Here is a 24,130-nt window from a genome sequence, read left to right on the forward strand (position 1 = left end):
TCAGAAAACTAAGATCATGGCATCCAGTCCCATCACTTCATGGCAAATAGATGGGGAAACAATGGACAAAGTGAGTGACTTTATTTTCTTGGGCTCCAAAATCACTGCAGATGGTAAGTGTAGCCATGAAATTAAAAGACACTTGCTCCTTGGAAGAAAAGCTATGACTAACCTAGACAGCATATGAAAAAGCAGAGACATTACTTTGCTGACAAATGTCCATCTAGTCATAGCTATGGTTTTTCCAGTAGTCATGTATGGATGTTAGAGTTGGACTATAAAGAAAGCTGAGTGCTGAAGAATTGATGCTTTTGAACTATGGTGTTCAATAAGATTCTTCAGAGTCCCTTGGACTACAAGGAGATCCAACAAGTCTATCCTAAAGGAAATCAGTGCTGACCATTCATTGGAAGGACTGATAACCTAAAAAGTAAAGTTACTCTGTTGTGTCTGACTCTTTGTGACCCCATGGACTGTATAGTTTATGGAATTCTACTGGCCAGATTACTGGAGTGGGTTGCCTTTCCCTTCTCCAGGTTACCTTCCCAACCCAGGGATTAAACCTAGGTCTCCCGCATCGCTGGCAGATTCTTGACCATCTGAACCACAAGGAAAGCCCAAGAATACTGGCATGGGTGGCCTATCCCTTCTCCAGCGGATTTTCCTGACCCAGGAATTGAACTAGGGTCTCCTGCATCACAGGCAGATTCCTTACCAACTGAGCTCTCAGGATCATTGGAAGGATTGTTTCTGAAGCTGAAACTCCAATGCTTTGGCCACCTGATGCAAAGAACTGACTCATTCGAAAAGACCCTGATGCTGGGAAAGATTGAAGGCAGGAGGAGAAGTGGACAACAGAGAATGAGATGGTTGGATGGCATCACAAACTCGATAGATATGAGTGTGAACAAGCTTCAGGAGTTGGTAATGGATAGGAAAGCCGGGCATGCTGCAGTCCACAGGGTCGCAAAGAGTTGGACATAACTGAGTGACTGAACTGGACTGATATCGCGTTAGAAGATACAGAGGAATAAAAAGAAATAACTACAGATAATGTATGTTTATGTATGCTGCTAGTGCTAAATCACTTCAGTCGTGTCTGACTCTGTGCAACCCCATAGACGGCAACCCACCAGGCTCCTCTGTTCCTGGGATTCTCCAGGCATTTTTGGAGTGGGTTACCATTTCCTCCCCCAATGCATGAAAGTGAAAAGTGAAAGCAAAGGCGCTTAGTCCTGTCCGGCTCTTCGAGACCCCATGGATTGCAGCCTACCAGGCTCCTCCATCCATGGGATATTGCAGGCAAGAGTACTGGAGTGGGTTGCCATTGTCTTCTTTTATGTATAATAGAGGGTAAATAATTAGATAGCAATAGTAGAGTTCAGTGCAATTTTAAAAATAATTTCATTTTTTTGAAACTGCAGCAAAAGTTACCAAGAATATGGGACTTGTAATTTGCTGAAATTACAATGGTTATATAAGAGGATGCAAGCTGAATTAATAGTAATAAAGCAAACACCAAACACCTAATTCAACACTATTGCTATTACCAAAGTGAGCTTGGGTGTGTGCAGTAAAGCCAATGTACTGACATCAGATCATTGTGAACAGAACTGCAGCATTTATCTCATGGTGCCAAGCAAGGAGTCTAGGTAGCTAGTGCTTAAAAGACCCAAACTTTCTGAAGACTTTCAAGGTTTTTTTTTTTCTTTAAAGACAGAATGACATAGGCAGATTACTATGTGTGTGATAAGCTCTTGGACATTCTTCTGAGTGGTTGGTGGTGAGGTAACTGGGAGTCAATATCATCACACTCTGGTTATAACTATCCTGGAGTCTAGTTGCTTGTGGTCAGTAAACAGTTAACTTCTTCCACCTGGTGGGGTTTCAGTGTCTGTTAAAATATTTCAAAGAATATGGCTCAGAATATTATCTATAGCCCTTGAGGAGGAATTAAAGTCCTTGACTTTGTTTAACAGCTGAACTATCATTACTTAGTCTTGCTTGACTATTTTCCCTTTTCCCTACATCTTCTCACTTCTCTGATTCAATTTATTCTTTAAAGTTCTTCTGCAGACAAAAGGCAGGCAGAGGACATGGAGGGATGTGTCTTGTTCTGGGAAAGATCCATAAGATCCTGCTTCGTTACCTTGCTACTGAGCTATGGCTTTTCAGTGTATGTTTTCCCACATGTTATTTCAGTAAAATTTCTATCAAGAGATAACTGGAGGCATTTCTGCTGTGCTTAAGTCTTGTCACATATCACATATGCGTAGTTTAGTTAATGTTTTTTTTCTTCAGTTTGGGGAGCAGCTTCATTGCCTTCAGTTATAGTCCAATAAGGGAAAAAAAAAATCTTTCAAGGATGAATCTTCACAACTAAATTATCAAGTCAGGTGTGAGTTGTTATTTTATGTACTTTTTCTTAATATTTTAAAAATTATTATTTTTGGTTATTGTCAATACTATAACACAGGGATTTCCCAGGTGGTGTTAGTGGTAAAGAATCTGCCTGCCAATGCAGGAGACAAAACAGATGTGGGTTCAATCTCTGGGTCAGGAAGATCTCCTGGAGTAGGAAATGGCAACATATTCCAGTGTTCTTGCCTGGGAAATCCCATGGATAGAGGAGCCTGGTAGGCAACTGTCTATCAGGTTGCAAAGATTCAGACATGACTGAACAACTGGGCAAACACACATCACGGCCTCAATTTAATTTTTGGATGATTTGCAGGTTCTATTTTGGTTGGGAACAAACCACGGGAACTAGGACATACGTCTTTCCTGCCTATTTAGATAATAATATTCTGACCTAGGCTTGCATAAGATGGAGAGGCCAAAATGAAGGGAAGGAGGGGCATCTGTTTGCCTAAAACAAGACCCCATATATTCTTTTCTGTTTCTTTCCTCTTTCAACATGTTAGCAAGCCAATTCCTCTTGCAAGTTACATGAGCTAGGACATCACCAGCAACTAAATCAACCTGTCATTACCACCTCTCTACCCTAAGAGATTTTGCCTGCAGCAATTATTGTGTGTGTGTTGTGTGTGTGTGTACATACACACGCATATGCAAGCATGTGTGCATGTAGGTTTAATCTTATGAGTATCCAGCAGTCGATGGCATTTAGCTTAACATTTTAGATTAGACTAAACCCTCTATCTAATGTCAATAAAGCAAATACCTAATTTTGTTGTCTCTCTGTGTGAAAGCAACATCACATGTGATTTAAGGACTCTGTGTGATTGCCGTGATCACTGAGTTTTATATACAACAATATGCAAGATTATAGAAAAAGTATAACAAGGGATTTTCTGTATCCATGAACAGTTGACTGTGGATTCTTATGGCTGAGGTACACTAGCGCTCTCACTGTTCAAAGGAAAGTCATTTAGTACTGCCAACTTGCGGACCTTTAAGATTTGGAAATATAGGAAAAACTAACATTTTTTGCAAATTCTGTACTGCTTTATAATGCTTGTTTATTGAAGCACTTTCCTTCCTCATTTGTTAGTTATTCTTGGTGTTTGTAAAGTTTATTAAATCAGTGCACCAGTCTCCCTCCCCGTTTTCATTTCCACCTACAAAAATACTTGAGAAATAGAAATGAAATCTTCACTTTGACTTTCCAGCAACACAAATTTAGCAGATCTAAACTCTGTAAACAGTTTGCTATGAAATATAGTTTGAAATGCAGTCAACAAAAGTAGCAGTCTTCAAAGAGGCAAATAAACAACTCTAGGCATATATAATGTATACTGCTTTGGGGGAAAAAAGTCTTTTCATCCTAATGTGTACTTTTTTCTAAAAAACACTCAGTTTACCTAAAGGCAATACAGAAATTATTCTAACTTCCAAATTAATTACATATGAATTTTCATTAATTCTTATATAAATGTAAAAATGTGCATGTTTAAGGTTCATGTAGAATTGAAACTGATCATTGTGAAAAAAATGCAGGTAAGATAATGTTAGACTGTATCAGTGCAGACTGCTATACTCAGCGAAGATTATTTTGTGAGTATTTGAGAAAGTTTTAGAATAATGATCACACAGTATCCTCTCTCTTAATTATAGCTTGGGATATTTGTTGCTTAATGAGAAAATAAACAAATATCAAGGGATTAGAAATATTGTTTATTTTTCTTTCTGACTTCCATTTCCCCATTTTACTCTCATCAGTAGGCAACACATATAAATGAAACACTATACATGTGGCGGAAATGGCAACCCACTCCAGTACCCTTGCCTGGAAAATCCGATGGAGGAAGAAGCCTGGTAGGCTACAGTCTATGGGGCCGCAAAGATTTGGACACGAATGAGTGACTTCACTTTCACATATACGTGGTTAACTTGAATCTTTTACAGCCTTACTGCTATTCTTTTTAATATTTGTGAATTAGATTATTTTTCTATTGCTGGTCTAACTTGAATTTGTAACACCTGTTAGGGTTTTGTTTTCTTTGATGCGAGAGAAAATCTGCAAAATTCATATTATATATTGGATGTGTCTCACTGATAAATTATCTGAGATCAAGGTATTATCAGGCTGACATATCTCCTACACTCTGTGACCTGAGATCTATTTTCAACCCTCAAGCCCAAATATTATTTTAAAACATAAATCCATTCATATCACAGCCCTACCAGAATCTCGTCAATGTATTTTCCATTATGCTTAGGATAAAAGACTTCATGTCATGCATATGCTCCTTGAACTTGCCCTCCAGCCACACTGGCTTCCTTCTCTTTGATTCTTTTATATTGCCAAGCACTTCCTCCCTTAGGATTCATTATATTATATAATTTAATGTGGGTTTTCAGGAATTCATCCCTGACCCCCAAACCTAGAATTGGGCTCCATGTTCCTTATTCTTAACACATCCTGTATCTTACTCATAACATGTCAGAGTTGGTAAATATCTATTTAGTTGGATGACTGTGCTGCAACTAGGCTGCATGGTCAGTGATCATAATGACCTTGTTTTTCACTCATCCTTTTATTCCCAGCACCATGCAAGTTACAGACCGACAATAAGGAATCTTCCTTAAATTAACAAATCTTACCTATGTAAGATTATTAAACTTTATGTTCTATATTTGTTCTAATAATGTTCTAACAAACATTATTAAACTTTATGTTCTATATTTGTATGTAGTTATGTAAAAAATGTATCTCTTGGAGATTGAACTTCTGAACTTTTTTTAAAAAAAATATTTTTTTTCTGAATTTTGCTTTTATGTATCCCTACTGTTCCATACAGTCTTTTTAAAAAGTCAACTGATTCCCAAAGGGATGGAGAATGTCAAAATATGCTTAGATTTTTAAAGTAGTGTCAAGGAGTGAAGTAAGATGACCATTAGGAGCAAGATCTATAAATGTCAAACTTTCATATATAAACTAGATAATTCAGGCTGATCAACTGTAAGTTCTATTTGCAATGCAGTTTAACAATTGTTATTTATAAAATCTGGAATATATTTATTTTGCTGTTGTTCAGTCTCAGTCGTGTCCGACTCTTTGTGACCCCATGGACTGCAGTACCCTAGGCCTTCCTGTCCTTCACTATGTCCCAGAGTTTGCACAAACTTATGTCCATTGAGTCAATAGTGCCATCTAACCATCTTATCCTTTGCCATTCCCTTCTTCTCCTGCCCTCAATCTTAGCCAGCATCAGTGTCTTTTCCAATGAGTTTTCTCTTCACATCAGGTAGCCAAAGTACTGGAGCTTCAGCTTCAGCATCAGTCCTTCAGTGAATATTCAGGACTGATTTCCTTTAGGATGGACTGGTTGGAGTTCCTTGCTGTCCAAGGCACTCTCAAGAGTCTTCAGCACCACATTTCAAAATCATCAATTTTTCAGTGCTCAGCCTTCTTTATGGTCCAACTCCCATATCCTTACATGACTACTGAAAAAAACCATAGCTTTGAGTAGACAGACCTTTGTCAGCAAAATGATGACTCTGTTTTTTAGTATGCCATCTAGACTTGTCATAGCTATTCTTCCAAGAAGCAAACATCTTTATTTTTATGGCTGCAGTCACTGTCCACATTGGCTTTGGAGCCCAAGATATATGGGAATATGATAATCTTAGTTTATTACTAAAATGGAATTGGAAGTCATATTTTATGTCCTTTTAAATAACTGTCTCCTTTGCCTTGACTGGACTTGGACCTTTTAGAGCAGTTAACATAGTTGATGTCAGTTTAGAAATATGGTGTTTTGCTTGTGCTCTTGAGCAGCTTATCCCAGTTCTCAGATGAGGATTCTGAAAAGAATGCGAGGTCAAAGCCAAGGGGCTCCTACTTCTGGAACAAAACATCTACATGTTTAGTGCCTGCAGCCTTGCCTCGTGGTCTGAAATTTTAAATAGTCTCAAGCCAGTAAGTAGAACTTGGAAGTAACTGTGTCATAAAAAAAAATATTATTTTCTCAAACTGTCTACTTGGTCCTTGCATAGCTCCTCCTAGACCGTCACACTCTAAACACAGCAAGTTCATAGTTCCAGATTCCTCTCAACACTGAGGCTACTTAGACCTTGCAACATGGATGAATCTTCATGTTTTTCCATGAATAACAAAGGGAGATTCTAGGGATCCTCTGCCACCTCTATTCTTGATCTCTCTTATAAACTTTGCACTGTTGTTTGGATAGAAAATAAAAGTAAAGAAAGCCTGAGTTTTAAATTATACTGGTCCTCAAATAATTCTCATGTTGGAGTTTTTCAACAACTTTGATTATAACATATCTAATTAAGTCCTTTGAAATATAGACAGAAACACATCTAATATTGAGCTTTATTCTTTACATACACAGGAAAATAAACACATTATGCAGAAGAGGTTTGTTATTCTTTACCCCCTCTGTCAGAAACATTCCCTTAGTTCTTGTAGGTATGGCCCTACAGAATCTTCTATTTATAGACAATCCAACAGACACATGGTTTAACTGCCTCTTCAATCAGATATTTCTCACAACAGACATCATATTTGATTTACTGGAATAATGCTGCTTCCTGACATTTCAAACCAGTCAAGTCACAAATTAATTTAGTGTTGAGTTAAAGTGCATGGTCTCTAACATATATAGCAATTAGATGAGGCAAATCATATCAGCAGAGTATCAAAAGCCAAGAGTGTGGGGTAGGATGGTAGGTTAGGAAAACAGAATTAAAAAGACGCCTGTGTATCAAAAGTCCCTAGCCTTTGAGATTCTATAAGCCAAATAATTTCAATAGAACATTCTTAGCAATACTAGTACAACCACTACTACTAATTCTGTTACTACTTCTAATCATAATAATAATGATATCACCAACAATTATTTTGCTAGAGGATTAGTTAAGTATGAAAAGAAAAAAAAATAACATTGAATATGATCATTAATTTATAATTCTAAGCATTTGATCACCTTAACAGAAATAGTCACAGTTACAGATTTGAAGAGAATTCCTTACATTGAAGCATATCCTAAATGTTTTCCTTTATTTCTTGATCCCTTTGGACCAGAAAAAACTGAAGCCAGAATTAATATTTGTCTGGATAGACTTTCAGGAACCAAGGCTCCAAGAAGCTGTCTCCAGAGCTTCTTCCTTGCACTGAGTCTCACGTAATCAGCAAGAGATTTAACATGCTCCCCAATTCATGTGTGTTTTGCAATAATAAATTATACATGTATACTTTACACTTTCCTAGTGGCTCAGCGGTTTAAAAAAAAAAATGCCTGCAATGTAGGAGACACGGGAGATCCCTGGCTCAGGAAGATCTCCTGTAGAAGGAAATGGCAACCTATTGCATTATTCTTGCCTGGGAATCCCATGGACAGAGGAACCTGGTGAGCTACAGTCCATGGGGTCGCAAAGATTTAGGCACAACTGAGCATATGAATATCATAACGCCAATTTAATTTTTTGATGATTCTCAGGTTCTATTTTGGTTAGCAACAAACCACAGGGACTAGGACATATGTCTTTCTTGACTATTTAGATAATTAGTATTCTGACCCAGGTTTGTATAAGATGGAGAGGCCAAAATGAAGGGAAGGAGGGCCATCCATCTGACTAAAGCAAGATTCCATATGCTCTTTTCTCTTTCTTCCCTCTTTCAGTATGTTAACAGTCAATTCCCTTTACAAGTTACATGAAACAGGACATCACTGTCATGCAAATCATCCTGTCATTATAATCTCTCTACCCTAAGAGGTTTTGCCTGGAGCAACTACTCTGTGTGTGTGTGTGCATGTGTATGTGTACATATAATCACATGTGTGAGCGTGCTTTTCTTATGAGTGCTTAATTTTCTTACGAGTATCCAGCAGTCTATGGCATTTGGCTTAGTATTTTTGATTAGACCCAGTACTGTGTTACCCTCCTAATGGACCTCATTCTTCTTCCATTGCCCGCCCCCTCCCCCAGAATGTTGAGAGATATCATGATATTTCATTTAAATCTCATTCAGACCATTTTGGAGCCCTATTCAAATACAACCAAAGTTTTCCCATTTCAGACTAAAAGAAAGAAAAAAAAATCCCTTGCATGTTTCACAATCTCTACCTCGCCTTCCCCCACCTCTCACTCCTGATGTTTCTGACTTCATTTCCTACAGCTCTCTGTCTACATCGCTCCTCTGCTCCAGTCACACTAACCTTTTTTGGAAATCCAAGATGTCTCTGTCTAGACATCCTTGTGCAAGTTGTTCTCTTCCCCGAAATGCTCTCCCCTTATCCAACATGCTTTCTTCCTCTGTTCCGTCAGTATCCATCATACCTCGCATTGCATCTTCACTGAAAAGTTCTGTTTCTCTTTTGTGCATGTATATTCACCATGTATATCATACTTCATAATTTACTTATCACTGAATATTACTATTTGCCTTCCTTGCCAGAATATAAGGTGAGATATCTTGGTCTGTATCTTTGGAACAGTGCCTGGCATGAAGTAAACACTCAACATATGTTGACTGAATGGTTTTTTTTTCTCATTTTAGAATTTCCCAGATCTTAGACCTTAATGCTAATTTGAGGATCAAGAACGTGGGCAGGTACTTCCTGTTCTGACTTTTAAATTTGAAGTTGAATGCCTTTAGGTGGTGCTAGTGGTAAAGAACGCACCTGCCAATGCAGGAGATAAAAGAGATAAAAGTTTAATCCTTGGATTGGGAAGATCCCCTGCAGGAGGGCATGGCGAACCACTCCAGTATTCTTACCTGGAGAATCCCATCAACAGAGGAGCCCGGGGGACTATGGTCCATTGGATTACAGTTGGACACAACTAAAGTAACTTAGCACACACGCATGTTATCCTTGATAAATTAATTATGCAGAATGAGGCAACATGCGTCGAGTAGACAGCCTACCCAAACTAAGGATTTTCAGTTTCTTTAGACCATCGATCTTCTAGACTCCTCTAGAACTCTTTCTGATAGCAGTCAATCTCTTGGATTTTCTTTTGTCATTCTTTGTAGTATGATCAGTTGCATGACTGAATATATGGCTTTTAGTTATTGAAGATGGTATGAGTTTTAAAAAACAATACTTTTCTAGATTGAATTGTCTATAGGTTTCTTTTTCAGCTACCTGAGAGATCTTATGGGAGAAAGATTTTGTCTTCTTTCCCCGTTATGGGACTGAGTTATGAGCACACCTCTTTATCTCATAACCAGAAACTTCTTAAAGCAGGGTCCTGGCTTGCCCACAGTATACCTCTCTGCAGAGTCAAGCTTGGTTTCTAGCCAGGCAAGTTCCCTTCTGTTCCATTTTCCTAAGAAAATACGAGAATTCTAAAGCTGGCTAGCTCAGATGACTATACAATGATAGAGGCTACAGTAATTTAGAAAGATAGGTGACTTGTAGTTACTTATCAGAATGAAAATATTATAGGTATTATCAAGGAGACTGATCTCAACCTTAATGCTGCACAATCGGTTTCCAATCCTTAATTGAGAGGATAGTCTGAAGGGAACTGTTTTATTCTATACTTCATCCTGTAAACTACTCATGACTTCAGCAAGTGCTCCAGAGAGGTATTTATTTGAATCACACCACCCAGCAACAAAAACAACAACAACCAAGTGATCCTTGTCTTAGAATTGTGCTGTCATTGCTGACACTGAAAACTGTTGTAAGAAAAAGTGATTGGACACTAATTCCATTCACTGTGACGATGCTAGTGAGAATCTTTATCTTATATTATCCAGCATCCAATTTATGAAGACTCACAGGGTAATAGTTTTATGCTCTTGGTGTTTCTTCTGTGTAACTGACGTGTTTTTGGATTGTGAATGCTGTGACACATCAAATGGATTTCGTTATTTTTGTGATAAAAACCAAAGCCCAAGTCATGGTCATCCTCTAGGAAAATGTTGGAAGTCCTCTGTCCTAATTGAGCTCATGCTTTGGAGTCAGCCTTGTTGAATTTCAAAGCAGCCTCTGCTACCTATCATAAGTTTGAACTTAGCTAGTGGCTCAGACTTTCTGTGCATCAGCTTGGTGAGTGAGCATAGCTCTGGAGGGAAGTTGTCATGATTATATGTGACAATTTGCAAAAATGCTTAAAACTTCATTTTATCAAAATGAGAGAGGTCATTATATATTTTGTGTATTAACATTTTGAAGTATTTAAATTCACACTACTGCTTTTTTACATTACCCTGTTTTCTTCATTTACTTCTTTTAAAATAAGTTATTATCCAAAGTGTATTGCTGTGCTTAGTCCCATCAGTCATATCTGACTCTCTGCGAACCCATGGACCATGGCCTACCAGGCTCCTCTGTCCATGAGATTCTCCAGGCAAGAATACTGGAGTGGGTTGCCATTTTCTTCTCCAAACATCTATTACATATTTTAAATATATATAAGCCTATTCTGTTAAAAAAATGCAATAAATTCCTCCTCATACAGACAGATAAATAGAATAGGTAGATAGAATAGATCCAAATGGGTATGTGTGTATGTGTGTGTGTGTGTGTATATATATATACATATATATATATATGTATATGTATATATCTGTCCATCTTATATCTGCTGCTGCTGCTGCTAAGTCACTTCAGTCGTGTCCGACTCTGTGCAACCCCGTAGATGGCAGCCCACCAGGATCCTCTGTCCCTGGGATTCTCCAGGCAAGAATACTGGAGTGGGTTGCCATTTCCTTCTCCAATGCATGAAAGTGAAAGTGAAGTCGCTCAGTCGTGACCGACTCTTCACGACCCCAAGGACTGTAGCCTACCAGGTTTCTCCATCCATGGGATTTTCCAGGCAACAGTGCTGGAGTGGGTTGCCATTGCCTTCTTGACATAAATATAAAACACATGTTTATAACAAATACTAAATTCTTATTTGCATAATAAAAATCTGTATTTTCACAGATTTATGAGACTGATAATCTGAAGAGTTTCTTCATTCATTTATCTTACTCTAAGCAAAATGGTGGAGATCTAAATAGCAAAGTGAGGTTATTGTTTTTTCAAACTAAGAGAGAATGCCATGTTTTCTGGAATCATATACTGGGTTCAGTATATGTAAAATGCATACAAAAATTTAAGTGAATTTAAGATGTCACAAAACCTTAATGAATAATGTATCACAAATATTATACATTAATTTACTTATAGAATATTATAATGAAGTAGATTTAGGTCATAGAAGCAGATTTGATTTTATAGTAATTTTGTAGCATTATAATCTTTGATACAATGTTTTAGTGGGAGTACTGTGAATTTTTCAGCAGATTGATATGATTCTGTCAAATTTGATTATAAATATAAAGTATAATTCATTGTGTGTGTGTGTGTATATTTATATGTTTGGAGATTTTCCAAAGTTTACTCTACCCTATAATCCTTATGTAATTGGTAATCTTCCAATAAACTGTTTTAAAATTATTTTCCATTTATTCAGTTGTCTGTTATGGGTCCTCTGGTTTCCTTCCAACAAAATCTTTTCTGTTTATTCCCAACACAATTATATAAACTGATATTATAACTCCCTCACAGAGATCTAAAAATCTATGGTACTAGAATTCGATAAACAAACTGATACACAATAGTATAAAATTATAAAACATCTTGTTTTTTTATTGATGATGTTCTTATTGTTCTAAGATAATTATACAAGTAATGCCCAAAGTACATTTGAAAGTATGCATGTGCCATTTGTTAATAATCCTCACAGTGGAGAAATTTGACAGCTTTAATTAGTGGACAATCTAATATATTAGATTTCTCTTTTCTCTTTTTGAATTTTTTTGAATTATCTTTTTGCTGACAAAAAAATAACCAGATTATCCCCCCCAACCACACACACATGGAATTCAAAATTCAATTTGAATATGTCACACATTGCTTATTGCTAGAGTTAAGTGACGGCCTTTGTTACCATGCTTAGTAGATACTTCCTATAAGGCTTTTCTTTAAAAAATTTATGTAATTATCTATCAATTGAGAGTTAAAGGGAATGAATTAGCTATATTTTATCTAATGTACTTTGACTTTTTTTCTTTAATTTTTAGCCATACTCTTCAAAAGGCTGTGGATAAGCTTACAAAATATAAGTATATATGTAGTGTGTGCACGTAGGTGCTGTTTTGTCTGACTTTTTGTGATACTCAAAACTGTAGCTCACCAGGCTCCTCTGTTCATGGGATTTCATAGGCAAGACACTGGAATGGGTTGTCATTTCCTTCTCCAGAGGATCTTCTCAACCCAGGAATCAAAACCAGTTTCCTGCATTGGCAGGTGGATTCTTTAACCACTGAGTCACCTGGGAGATTATACTTATAGGAGACAATTTTAAATCAAGTTAAGGTTAAGAGAATCAGAAAACAAAAGCAGGAAAAATAAAATGAAGTTAGATGCAACATAATTTGAACAGCATTACTACTTTAAACTAAATAATATAATGTATATTTTACTGGGATCACTAATCTCCTTGTTACTGTTATATTTTTATTACACATAAATAAGTGTTTACCACTACATTTAGTTGTAAGGCATAAAGGCTATCCCTTAGCAGCCCCTGTTATCTCTCATTTGAGGGGAAACCAAATCAAAACCTACAAACCACACTGAAAAGCAAACAGTGTGTATTTTGTAGTACAAATTGCTTAGTTTATAGATTGTATTGCTTTCCTGTTTTGGGCTAACAGGATAAATTAATTCACCTTTGAGGCTTAATATTGTGCCACGGAAATTGGAAAAAATGTTTGATAAATTTTGTGGGAGGTTGATTATAAAATTGCATATTTATTAGACAAACAGCCATTTGGGGTAGATAAGAGGATCAATACTGGTCTTAAAGTGCTTCTTAATTGTCTACTGCTCAAGCCAGAACTTACATGTGCAAAATATGACAGGTGATAAATATTAGACTCTAAAGCAATGGATATTTGCTGAGAGTCAAAATGTGTATAAACTGTCTATACTATTATTTAACAATTAATGCACATTCACTAAAGAAGTGTTTATTGAGGGCCTACTAGATGCCTGTTAATTGGAGGAAAGTAGACAGAGAAGATTCAAAAGTGTCCATTATATAACTATGTACATTAATGAAGTTGAGTCTATCTCCAGTTCAGTTCAGTTTAGTTCCGTCACTCAGTTGTGTCTATTTGTGACCCCATGGACTGCAGCATGCCAGTCTTCCCTGTCCCTCACAAAACTCCTGGAGTATGCTCAAACTCATATCCATTGAGTCAGTGATGCCATCCAACCATCTCATCCTCTGTCGTCCCCTTATCCTCCTGCCTTCAGTCTTTCCCAATATGAGGATCTTTTCTAATGAGTCAGTTCTTTGCATCAGGTGGCCAAAGTATTGCAGTTTCAACCTCAGCATCAGTCCTTCCAATGAATATTTAGGACTAATTTCCTTTAGGATTGATTGGTTTGATCTCCTTGCAGTCCAAGGGACTCTCAAGAGTCTTCTCCAACACTACAGTTCAAAAGCATCCATTCTTCAGTGCTCAGCTCTCTTTATAGGCCAACTCTCACCCCCATACATGACTACTGGAAAAACCATAGCTTTGACTAGATGGATCTTTTTGGCAAAGTAGTCTCTGCTTTTTAACACACTGTATAGGTTTGTCAAAGCTTTTCTTCCAAGGAGCAAGCATCTTTTATTTTCATGGCTGCAGTCACTATCTGCATTGATTTTGGAGCCCAAGAAAATAAAGTCTGTCACTGTTTCCATTGTTTCCCATCTATTTGCCATGAAGTGATGGGGCCAGATGCCATGATCTTAGTTTTCTGAATGTTGAGTTTTAAGCCAACTTTTTCACTCTCCTCTTTCACTTTCATCAAGAGGCTCTTTAGTTCCTCTTCACTTTCTGCCATAAGGGTGGTGTCATCTGCATATCTGAGGTTATTGATATTTCTCCTGGCAATCATGATTCCAGCTTGTGCTTCATCCAGCTCGGCATTTCACGTGGTGTACTCTGCACCAAGTTGCATATAAGGGTTACAATATGCATCCGTGAAGTACTCCTTTCCCTATTTGGAACCATTCCATTGTCCCATGTCGGGGTTCTAACTGTTGCTTCTTCACCTGCATGCAGATTTCTCACGAGGCATTTCCATCTCTTTAAGAATTTTCCAGTTTCTTGTAATCTTAAGACACCATAAAGCAACCCAGAGTCATTTCTATCCTGTTTACAATTATTTTAAATTTTGATAGTCCTGTGGTTTTATATATTAGCTTCAGATTTTATATCATATGTGCATAATATAAAATCCATCAAAAGAAGTGACTTATATCAATTAATTATTCAAAAGCTTTTAGTCATGATAAAAAGCAATTATTTACTACCATTTTATTCATTTACTCACATATCTCCAATTCTTTCTAAAATTGATTAATCAGACATTTGTATTTTAAATTTTATTTATTACTATCTACCGTCCGTCTAGTCAAGGCTACGGTTTTTCTAGTGGTCATGTATGGATGTGAGACTTGGACTGTGAAGAAAGCTGAGCACCGAAAAATTGATGCTTTTGAACTGTGGTGTTGGAGAAGACTCTTGAGAGTCCCTTGGACTGCAAGGAGATCCAACCAGTCCATTCTGAAGGAGATCAGCCCTGGGATTTCTTTGGAAGGACTGATGCTAAAGCTGAAACTCCAGGACTTTGGCCACCTCATGTGAAGAGTTGACTCATTGGAAAAGACTCTGATGCTGGGAGGGATTGGGGGCAGGAGGAGAAGGGGATGACAGAGGATGAGATGGCTGGATGGCATCACTGATTCGATGGACGTGAGTCTGAGTGAACTCCGGGAGTTGGTGATGGACAGGGAGGCCTGGCGTGCTGCGATTCATGGGGTCGCAAAGAGTCAGACATTACTGAGCGACTGAACTGAACTGAACCCCTTATTGAGTAATATATGAAAATTATGTTTTTGCCATGGAAACTGAAACTTACCAATACCCCAGAGGAAGCATAATTATTCTGAGGTTTAAAGGAAGCACCTCTCGTTCTCTGTTGTGAAATCTTTTTTTCTCTTATGTATGAACATCCTATTAGTGTCCTTTTTCTTCCCTCAGCACACATCCCTTTCTTATTACCCCCATCAATGGGTATCTTTGGATATTCTGCAGCCATTATCTTTGTTTTCAGCCTTTGTCCACAGCCTCCCTGCCAGCACCCTGCACAGCTCTGGCTCAGTCATTTCAGCTGCCAAAGATTGAGTGGTATACCCTGAGAAGATATGTTGAAGTCCTAACCCCTGGTACCCATGAACGTTATTTGAAAATGGGGTCTTTGTAGACAGAATTATTAAAGAGTGGGCCTTCATCCAATATGACAGACATACAGAGAGGAAGATGATTTGAAGGGAATACAGGGAAAGTGTCTTGTGATAATGGAGGTAGAGTGATGCTTTTACAAGGCAACGATTCCAAGGGTTGCCAGCAACACCAGGGACTGAGAGAAAGGCATGCAGTATATTCTTCCCCAGAGCCTTCTGAGAAAGCATGGCCCTCTGACACTTTGATCTCAGATTTAGGGGCTAAAGAACTCTGAGACAATAAAATGATTGTTGGAAGCCACCCAGTTTGTGGCTCTCTGTCGTGGCAGCCTTTGGAAGCTAATATAACTGCCATTGGCTTCTTCAACATCTACAAACACAATGTGAAGCCCTTTCAAATCAATGGCAAATAAAATTGGAGCTACTCCCACCATAACATTAGTAAGGCAGCATATGTACTTGGTGATCATTCTCTCCATCTTTGAGTGGAGTTATGTCTTTCCTTTATTTCTCTTTCCGCATCTTCCACTTCTCAATTCCAATTATATTTACCCCCAACATGGTTTCACAGACTTGGAAACTGATAAGTGGGAAATCACTGCCTCTTAGACTATCCATGTTCATTCTTATCCCTCATTTTCACAAGTAATTGATGTAAACCCAAGCAAACAAGAATTCTCTCATTTTCTGCCAAACACTTGTGTCTCCATTCACCTTCTAATATAATTTCTACATCACTATTGGTATCCTAGTTTTGACCTTTGCAGAAAGTTCAGTACTGGACTCAGTCTACTTTAGCTGAAGAGAGTATTTGAAGTCTTCGGAGAGTTACTGAATTGAAACATTCTGAAAATTGGATATGATGACCTGACAATGACAGAGAGGAGGCTATGAAAGAAATTACTGGAGAGTGGAGGTCAAATCATTGAGGGGAATCAGAGTAAGCAATATGACTAGAAAAGCCAGTAGGGCCAGAGGAGATATTCGGAACATAAGAATTTGCCCTATGGTAAAATAAATAAAATAAAAGCAGCTTGGGATCTATGAGTGCCTTGACAAATTGCTTTGGACTGTTTTGCTTTGGGGACCTACTTGTCATGAAAAATCAAAACTTGATGCTTTGATGGCTTGCCTTATATCTTTAATTATTTTCTCTTTCTGGAAACTAAACACTTTTTTTTTTTCTTTCTGCTAGCTCTTTTTAGCGTGCAACAAACCTGTTTAAAAACCTTCCACATTTTAAAAACTAGACATTAAAAGCCATTCCCACACAAGAAATAAGTATAAAACAAATCAAATCCAAGTCAAATGCACTTTCTAAATTATGCCTTTCTATATAGCCGCACATTTTCCTTTTATTCCTCAACCTTTTGAAATATTTATTCAGCTTTCTATGAACTAAAATTTTGGCTGATTCTTCAGTGATCTGTTGTCAAAGGGAAGACAGTTTTTGGTTTGTATCTTTTAAAAAACTTTACATGCTCTTTCTATATTTAATTACCAATCACTACTCTTTTTTTAATTAATTTAAATTTATTTACTTTAATTAGAGGGTAATTACTTTACAATACTGTATTGGTTTTGACAATTCCTCATGTGTTTTCATGCTCTTCCTTCATTTTCTCTTTGCCTTGTCTGTCTCAGCTTTTTTTTCTGATGGCCGATTTCTCTCAATTTTTGAGAATTCTCATCAATTCCTATGTGATCAGCTATTATCTTCTGGGTTGGCCCAAAAGTTCTTTTGACTTTTTCCATAAGATCTTACAGAAGAAGCTGAAAAAAACTTTTGGCCAGCCCAATATTTGCTATGGCTCTCAAATTAATATTTCTTACCCAGAATTTTCCTCTGAAATAAAAATTCCTGAATTTACTAATTCCCAAGCAGTGTGAAACTTGGCATGCTCCAAACTAAATACATTTCCTCTCAAGAATATATCTTCTCTCTATTATAAATTTTGGGCATCCTGGTGTCTCAGATGAAAAAGAGTCTGCAATATGGGAGACCTGGGTTTGATCCCTGGGTTGGGAAGATCCGCTGGAGAAGGGAATGACTACCCACTCCAGTATTCTGCCCTGGAAAATTCTGTGGACAGAGGAGCCTGGAAAGCTACAGCCCATGGTGTCACAAAGAGCTGGATACAAAGAGTGAACTGAAATGATAATCCAGTATATTTGTGGCATGATTAAATGTCTCTGGAAACCATATATTTTAAATTCTTACCACTACTCTCATATTTTAAGAATGTGTTTTCATTCCCCTTGTCTGTTTCAATATTGTCTTAAATGGACCCTCTGCATTCAAGTCTTGCTCTCTAATTCGTCCCACATTCTGCTCCTGAAACCAGAATCTCAAAACATTGCCACCCTTCTTGAAATTTCTCAGTGTCACTCATAAGCCTCATTGAATCAAATCCAGTTTCAGAGGATGACAAACCACATAGTGGTCTTCTGAACTGAGTCCAAGCTTTCAGTTCCTCTCTCTCAACTCTTGCATATGCTTTTTCAGTTTTGGTTATAGATAGTTTTGGCTATTACTGGTAGTTTTCCAAATTAGGTAAACTTCGTCATGGTGCCATGGCATTGAACATGTTACCTCTGCTTGAGTTGCCTTTCCTGTCAAACATTGTTCAGTAGATTATCTCCTAAAGCTGACATGCTTGTCAAAGGATGCCCACATATCACCTTCTTGGGATTTATTGTAATCCCTCCAGGTGTGATGAGTTATCTTGATTTGGAAACTGGCATGATTTACAGTAAATTACTTGACTTGTGTAAAGGTAGGGATTCCCTTGTGGCTCACCTGGTAAAGAATCCACCTGCAATGTGGGAGACCTGGATTCGAACCCTGGGTTGGGAAGATCCCCTGGAGAAGGGGAAAGGCTACCCACTCCAGTATTCTGGCCTAGAGAATTCCATGGACTGTGTAGTCCATGGGGTCACAAAGAGTCAGACATGACTGAGTGCCTTTCACTTTCACATGCAAAAGTAAGGCTAATACTTCATTCACTTTTGCGACCTCAGCCCTTAGTTCAGGTGCAAGTCTAGACCAAGCCTCTGAATACTTGTTGAATCAATGTGGCCATCTCTGCTCTCACCTACTTTGGATCTTCACACACACATCCAGCTGTAGAACCACATAATCACTGCTGATGCACTGCTTATTCTGAGAAATGAAAAACATGGTTTCTTTGGTTTTGGGTCTGAGCAATCATTTTCAAACATTTGTGTGTATAGGAATCTCCTAGAAATGGCAACCCACCCCAGTGTTCTTGCCTAGAGAATCCCAGGGACGGGGGAGCCTGGTGGGCTGCCATCTCTGGGGTCTCACAGAGTCGGACATGACTGAAGCAACTTAGCAGCAGCAGCAGCAGAAAAGGATGCCGAACCTCTAGGATCTAATGCCTAATGATCTGAGGTGGAGCTGATATAATAATAGTAATAGAAATAAAGTGCACAATAAATGTACTTGAATCATCTGAAAACCATTCTTCCCCAATCCCTCCATGGGAAAATTGTCTTCCATGAAACCAGTCCCTGGTGCCAAAAAGGATTGGGGACCGCGGACCTAAAGAGTTTGTTAATGTAGTTATCTGTACTCATACCCAAAGGTTTAGATTCAGGAGGTCAAGATAGGTTTCACAACATCATCACATGCTCAGAGGTATTTCTGCTTCAACAGAATGTTTCTGAAAACCACTGATGTAGAATATGCTGATAGTTGAGAGGAGAGAAAAAAGTTATTTTCCCCTGCCTTTGCTGCCTACAATGCCGGAGACCCAGGTTCGATCGCTGGGTCAGGAAGATCCCCTGGAGAAGGAAATGGCAACCCACTCCAGTACTCTTGCCTAGAAAATCCCATCGACTGAGAAGCCTAGTATGTCCCAGTCCATGGGGTCGCAAAGAGTCGGACACGACTGAGCGACTTCACTTCACTTCCTTTGGAGAACAGTCAGGCAAGACATCTGAAGTCCCTTTGTGAAATTGTTACTGTTTATCACCTTTAAATTTTCAAAATTGGATTTGTTTCTTCCAATTGTCTTGTGGGTAAAGTGGTGATAATACTAACAGGGTTAGGTGATGAGAATATGAAAATAGACACAGCGCTCTATGTATGCCTTTCTACAGGCTTCCCTTTTCCTTTTCCATTTAAGTACACTGCCTTTTCCCTGCTTATGTTGGAGTCTTGATTGAATCTGTAGGTTAATGTGTATCTAGTCTGCAGAGTTTTCTTTGGTTCTACTACTACTAGTACATTTGAGAAAATTTTAAAGTATATGTAAAAGTATATTTGCCTCTAGGTCTCATTTGATGTCAGTACAAACTAGAAGGTTTAACAAATTAGATGGTTTTATGCCCATTTCACAAGTGAGAATGCTAAGATTCATAGAGACAAAGATGTTGACTATGGTGCTATGATTAGGACCATAGGTCCTATCCATAGATCCTATGGTCTGAAATTTGGTACTGTGTCCAATGTGAGAGACCCCGGTTCAAACCTGAATCAGGAAGATCCCCAGGAGAAGAGAACGGCAACCCACTCCAGTATTCTTGCCTGGAGAATCCCATGGACAGAGGAGCCTAGTGGGCTAGAGTCCATGGGGTCACAAAGAGTCAAGACACAACCGAGCAACTAGCACACAACACACAAATTTGGTACAAGTTTGTAGATTGTCACCTACAAATTAGGGGGCATTCATCAGACATAATGGGTGCTTATGGTCATTTATGTAGATCAAAGTGGGCGCAGGTCATGCTAATACTGACATCTTTAGTGATAATATTTACAGTTGTGAAGGACAGAGCTTTTAGAGCCAGGTTCCTCTAACTCAAGTTTAGCTCAATAGTTCCTGCTCACTGTACATCACTGAGGAAGCAAGTTAACCTCTCCTAATGAGCTTACCTCATAATCATCATTTGTAAGATGGAAATAAGGATTTTTGTGACTCTTAAATGAGTTACTATACAGACACTGAATTCTAAAAGATAGCTTTAGTGCAGAAGACAGATTAGGCACAAATGGGTTTTATGAATAGGAAAGAAGTCAGTTAATTGAGGACATGATCTGATGCCACTAATCAAATAGAATATGGAGAAAATTTGACATGATAGATGTATAATGACAATATAATTCATATGATATTGCTAAAAGTGACATCATGATTTTAAAAAATCTAATTAAATGTGATAAAAGTTGCTTAATTTCTGGAAAATTAAAATTAAGAAATGTGTATTTTTTTTCTTTTGAAATGTATTTTGTAAAAATAAATTATAGTTGTTTTAAAATTACAGTTATTTTAAAATATGAAGTGTTTTCTTTTAATTTTTATGTCCCTGAAATACAATCCATATTACTCATTTGTTAATGTATTTAATTGGAGTAATAGAGGAAACATTTAATTTTATCTTGATAAAGCCTTTATTGTGACAGTAAGTTTTATACATACACACACACACCTGCATATATGCAGATAGCATATCCATTTACACTTAAAAAATGAATAATATGTCAAGAGAGAGAGGGCATATTATTCATTTTTTAATATAAGGAAATATGTTATCTGCATATATGCAGGAGTGTGTGTGTGTGTGTGTGTGTAAAATTCACTATCACAACAAAGGATTTATCAATATAAAATTAAATGTTTCCCCTATTACTACTGCTTGTTTTTATTTGCTTAGGTCTCTTTTTCTTGAACGCCAAATTATTTTGATGTTACAATATACTAATTATGTGCCATGAAATTAGAGTGGGGTTATGCTACATTTAGCAGAAGAATAACAAAAGATCTAATCAGGAGGGGAAAAAAATGGCCTAGTGCTCATTAATTTCTATCACTGAGTCATGTTTTGTTTTTTTTTTCCCCCTTAATTTAGAAGGGAAATACTTGTCTTTTATAAAACAGTTTGACACCAGATCTTCTTCACCATATTTTTAACTTGTGCATTCACTTTCACAGACATGCTTACCTTTTTATAAATGATTTCTGCTAGAGTTAAAGATTTCAGTCAACTGAGAAGATGCAATGCAGTGAGATCTGCATATGAATTGGTAGCAGTCCATTCTTTTTATATTGCAAAGTCTATTCTTATAGAAATGGAATTTATGCCATCATTTTCTATGTAGGTTGCATGGCATCTGATCCACAGTGGCAGGAAAAAAAAATGATTCCAGAATATCTGCAGTATATTTTGCTGAATGTTAACAGCAGGTTCAGATGTGTTTCAGTTCTGACCTTGTGAAATGCTTTCTTGCTTATGCAACGCTTTATACATCAAATGCACAAACTGCAACCAGGGCTTCAACTGCTCACACAAGGATTCATTTCTGAAAACAAATGTTGTTCAGGTCAGTTTCATCAATGTCATTTTTCTTCTATTATTTTGTGGCATGAGAAATGCATGATATATGATATTACATTTTAAATGTGATGTAGAGAAGTCATAATGCTGATTTGTTTCATGTGAATGCTCCTTGTTCTATAGTGTTAAGAAAAATTTATTCAAGCTATCAAAGCAGCTATTATTTCCAATCAGATTTAGAGAATATTGTTTCAGGGATGAACTGCTCATAATAATTCAAAACGTGTGTATGTGTCTGTATGTGAGTATGTGTGTGTGTAAATGGCATGCTATTTGAGCTGAAAAGCCAATTATCTAAACATTGTAAACATCAGCAAAATTCTGAGGCTGTGAATGTTTGATATTTGTATATGTTTAGGATATTTGCAATACTTAAATAGAGAAAATATTTAGTTCTCTAATAAAAGCAGAAAAGTTTTAGACTATTATCAAAACTTATGATAAACAGAAAAGTAATCAAATATGATAATCAGAGGCACCTCTGAAGAATGAGGCACAATTTTCTCCTTGAAATTAGATTTGAATAAATATTCTTTGGATCTTTCTATATGTCTAACATTCTAAAGTGTGTGACTCAGAGACTGTGATCAATTCTGATTTGGTTATAAGAGATTACAGAAAAAGTAAGATAAACTTCTTTTAAAGTATTATTTCAGAGTCAAGTTGGTGAAATTTTCTACAAATTAAAAAAAAATTACACCTCTAGTTGCATTATTTTGCCTAATACAGATATCAGTCCACTTAGGCACAGAACCACAGTTCATGCACAATAAACCTTAGGAAATTTTCTCAAAAGGATCTTTGTGTGAAAACATGGCCTATATTAGCAATGAAATAACAGAATGGCATTTTGCTCATTTAATTTTAAAAATCTAAAAAATAACTACTGTCTAGGCTGTAGGAGCTATGGAAGAATTAATGCAGTTTGCAACTTTTGAGAGATGCTGTGATGCAGGTGAATGATTTTTGTCTTATCCAATCAGCGTCCTCACTGCACAGACACTGTCATGTATGTTTGGGGAATATACAAGATCCCCTTAAATTTCAGTGAGCCTCACCATGAACTTGGTCACCAGAGATGAAGGCAAGAAATAAAGAAATGTTGTGCAACCTGGTCTGCTGAGTCACTTCAATACACCAAACTCCCAAAGCTGTCACTGTTTAGATGAAAGTGCTATAGATCTGGACAATTACATTAATACAGGGAACATTATAAAAAGGTTAATGCACAGCAAGATTTGAACTATTTTCTCAACAAACAATCATGAAGAAAAAGCATGAATTGTTCTTACACAAAGAAATACACCCAAATAGCAAGGTTTATTTTCATGTAGCAATTTTTCTCATTTACTCCTCATTCTTTTTGCAAATGAAATATACATTATGGTAATTTAAATTACTAATGCGTTGTACTTTTTCTCACAGTGAAAACTATTATTTCTCCTTTAACGTAAATATAAACATTGTTATTGGTATTTAGCCTCTATTATAAATGGCAACTACACAATACATATAGTTTATCAAAAACTGTTACTACTGCTACCTAATTAAATATTAAAATTGTTTTCATTAATATCAAGATTTTAATTTAGAAAATATTTGTTTTACTGACAATATAGACAAAGTGACAATGATATTTTAGAGCAACCACCCCAAATATGATATTTATATTTTGGTTACAGGGCTATAGATTTTGCATATAATTTCTTGCTTACATGCCTGGTTCTTTCTTTGGACTTTGAGCTCCCTCAGTACAAAGGTAGTAATTAATGTCTTTACTGCTAACATTTAATACAATGTGTGGTATGTCCTGGGTAATGAAAAGTAAGTATATGTCAAAATAGTAAACACAAATATGCAAGGGGAAGTTATTAAATACACTGATATAATTTCATAGAATATTATTTTAAAACAATACTGTTAGGTGTGCTGATTCAACTGGAGAACTGAATGACAAGATACATTGTTTTTTCATTTTAATAACCAAATTTAGTCTTTAGAGAATTCAGTTCTAAAGACAAAGCATATAATTGAAGTT

At 37.0% G+C, this 24,130-nt stretch overlaps 1 protein-coding gene across 2 annotated transcripts in view; it reads left to right on the forward strand.

Moving 5' to 3' along the window:
* The window catches only part of CDH18 (cadherin 18), a 1,273,978-nt gene that overhangs the window by 317,173 nt on the left and 932,675 nt on the right, over nucleotides 1-24,130 (forward strand). Inside the window, exon 1 of one of the 2 annotated variants that reach the window (XM_070774815.1) lies at nucleotides 22,021-22,078. The exons of the other annotated variant lie outside the window; for it this stretch is intronic. The gene's annotated coding sequence lies outside the window, so the exon portion shown is untranslated. Of the gene's footprint in view, nucleotides 1-22,020; nucleotides 22,079-24,130 lie in introns of those variants that run through there. 2 annotated transcript variants of the gene reach the window in all.

Source organism: Bos indicus, chromosome 20, assembly GCF_029378745.1.
Source record: "Bos indicus isolate NIAB-ARS_2022 breed Sahiwal x Tharparkar chromosome 20, NIAB-ARS_B.indTharparkar_mat_pri_1.0, whole genome shotgun sequence".
Taxonomy (NCBI): domain Eukaryota; kingdom Metazoa; phylum Chordata; class Mammalia; order Artiodactyla; family Bovidae; genus Bos; species Bos indicus.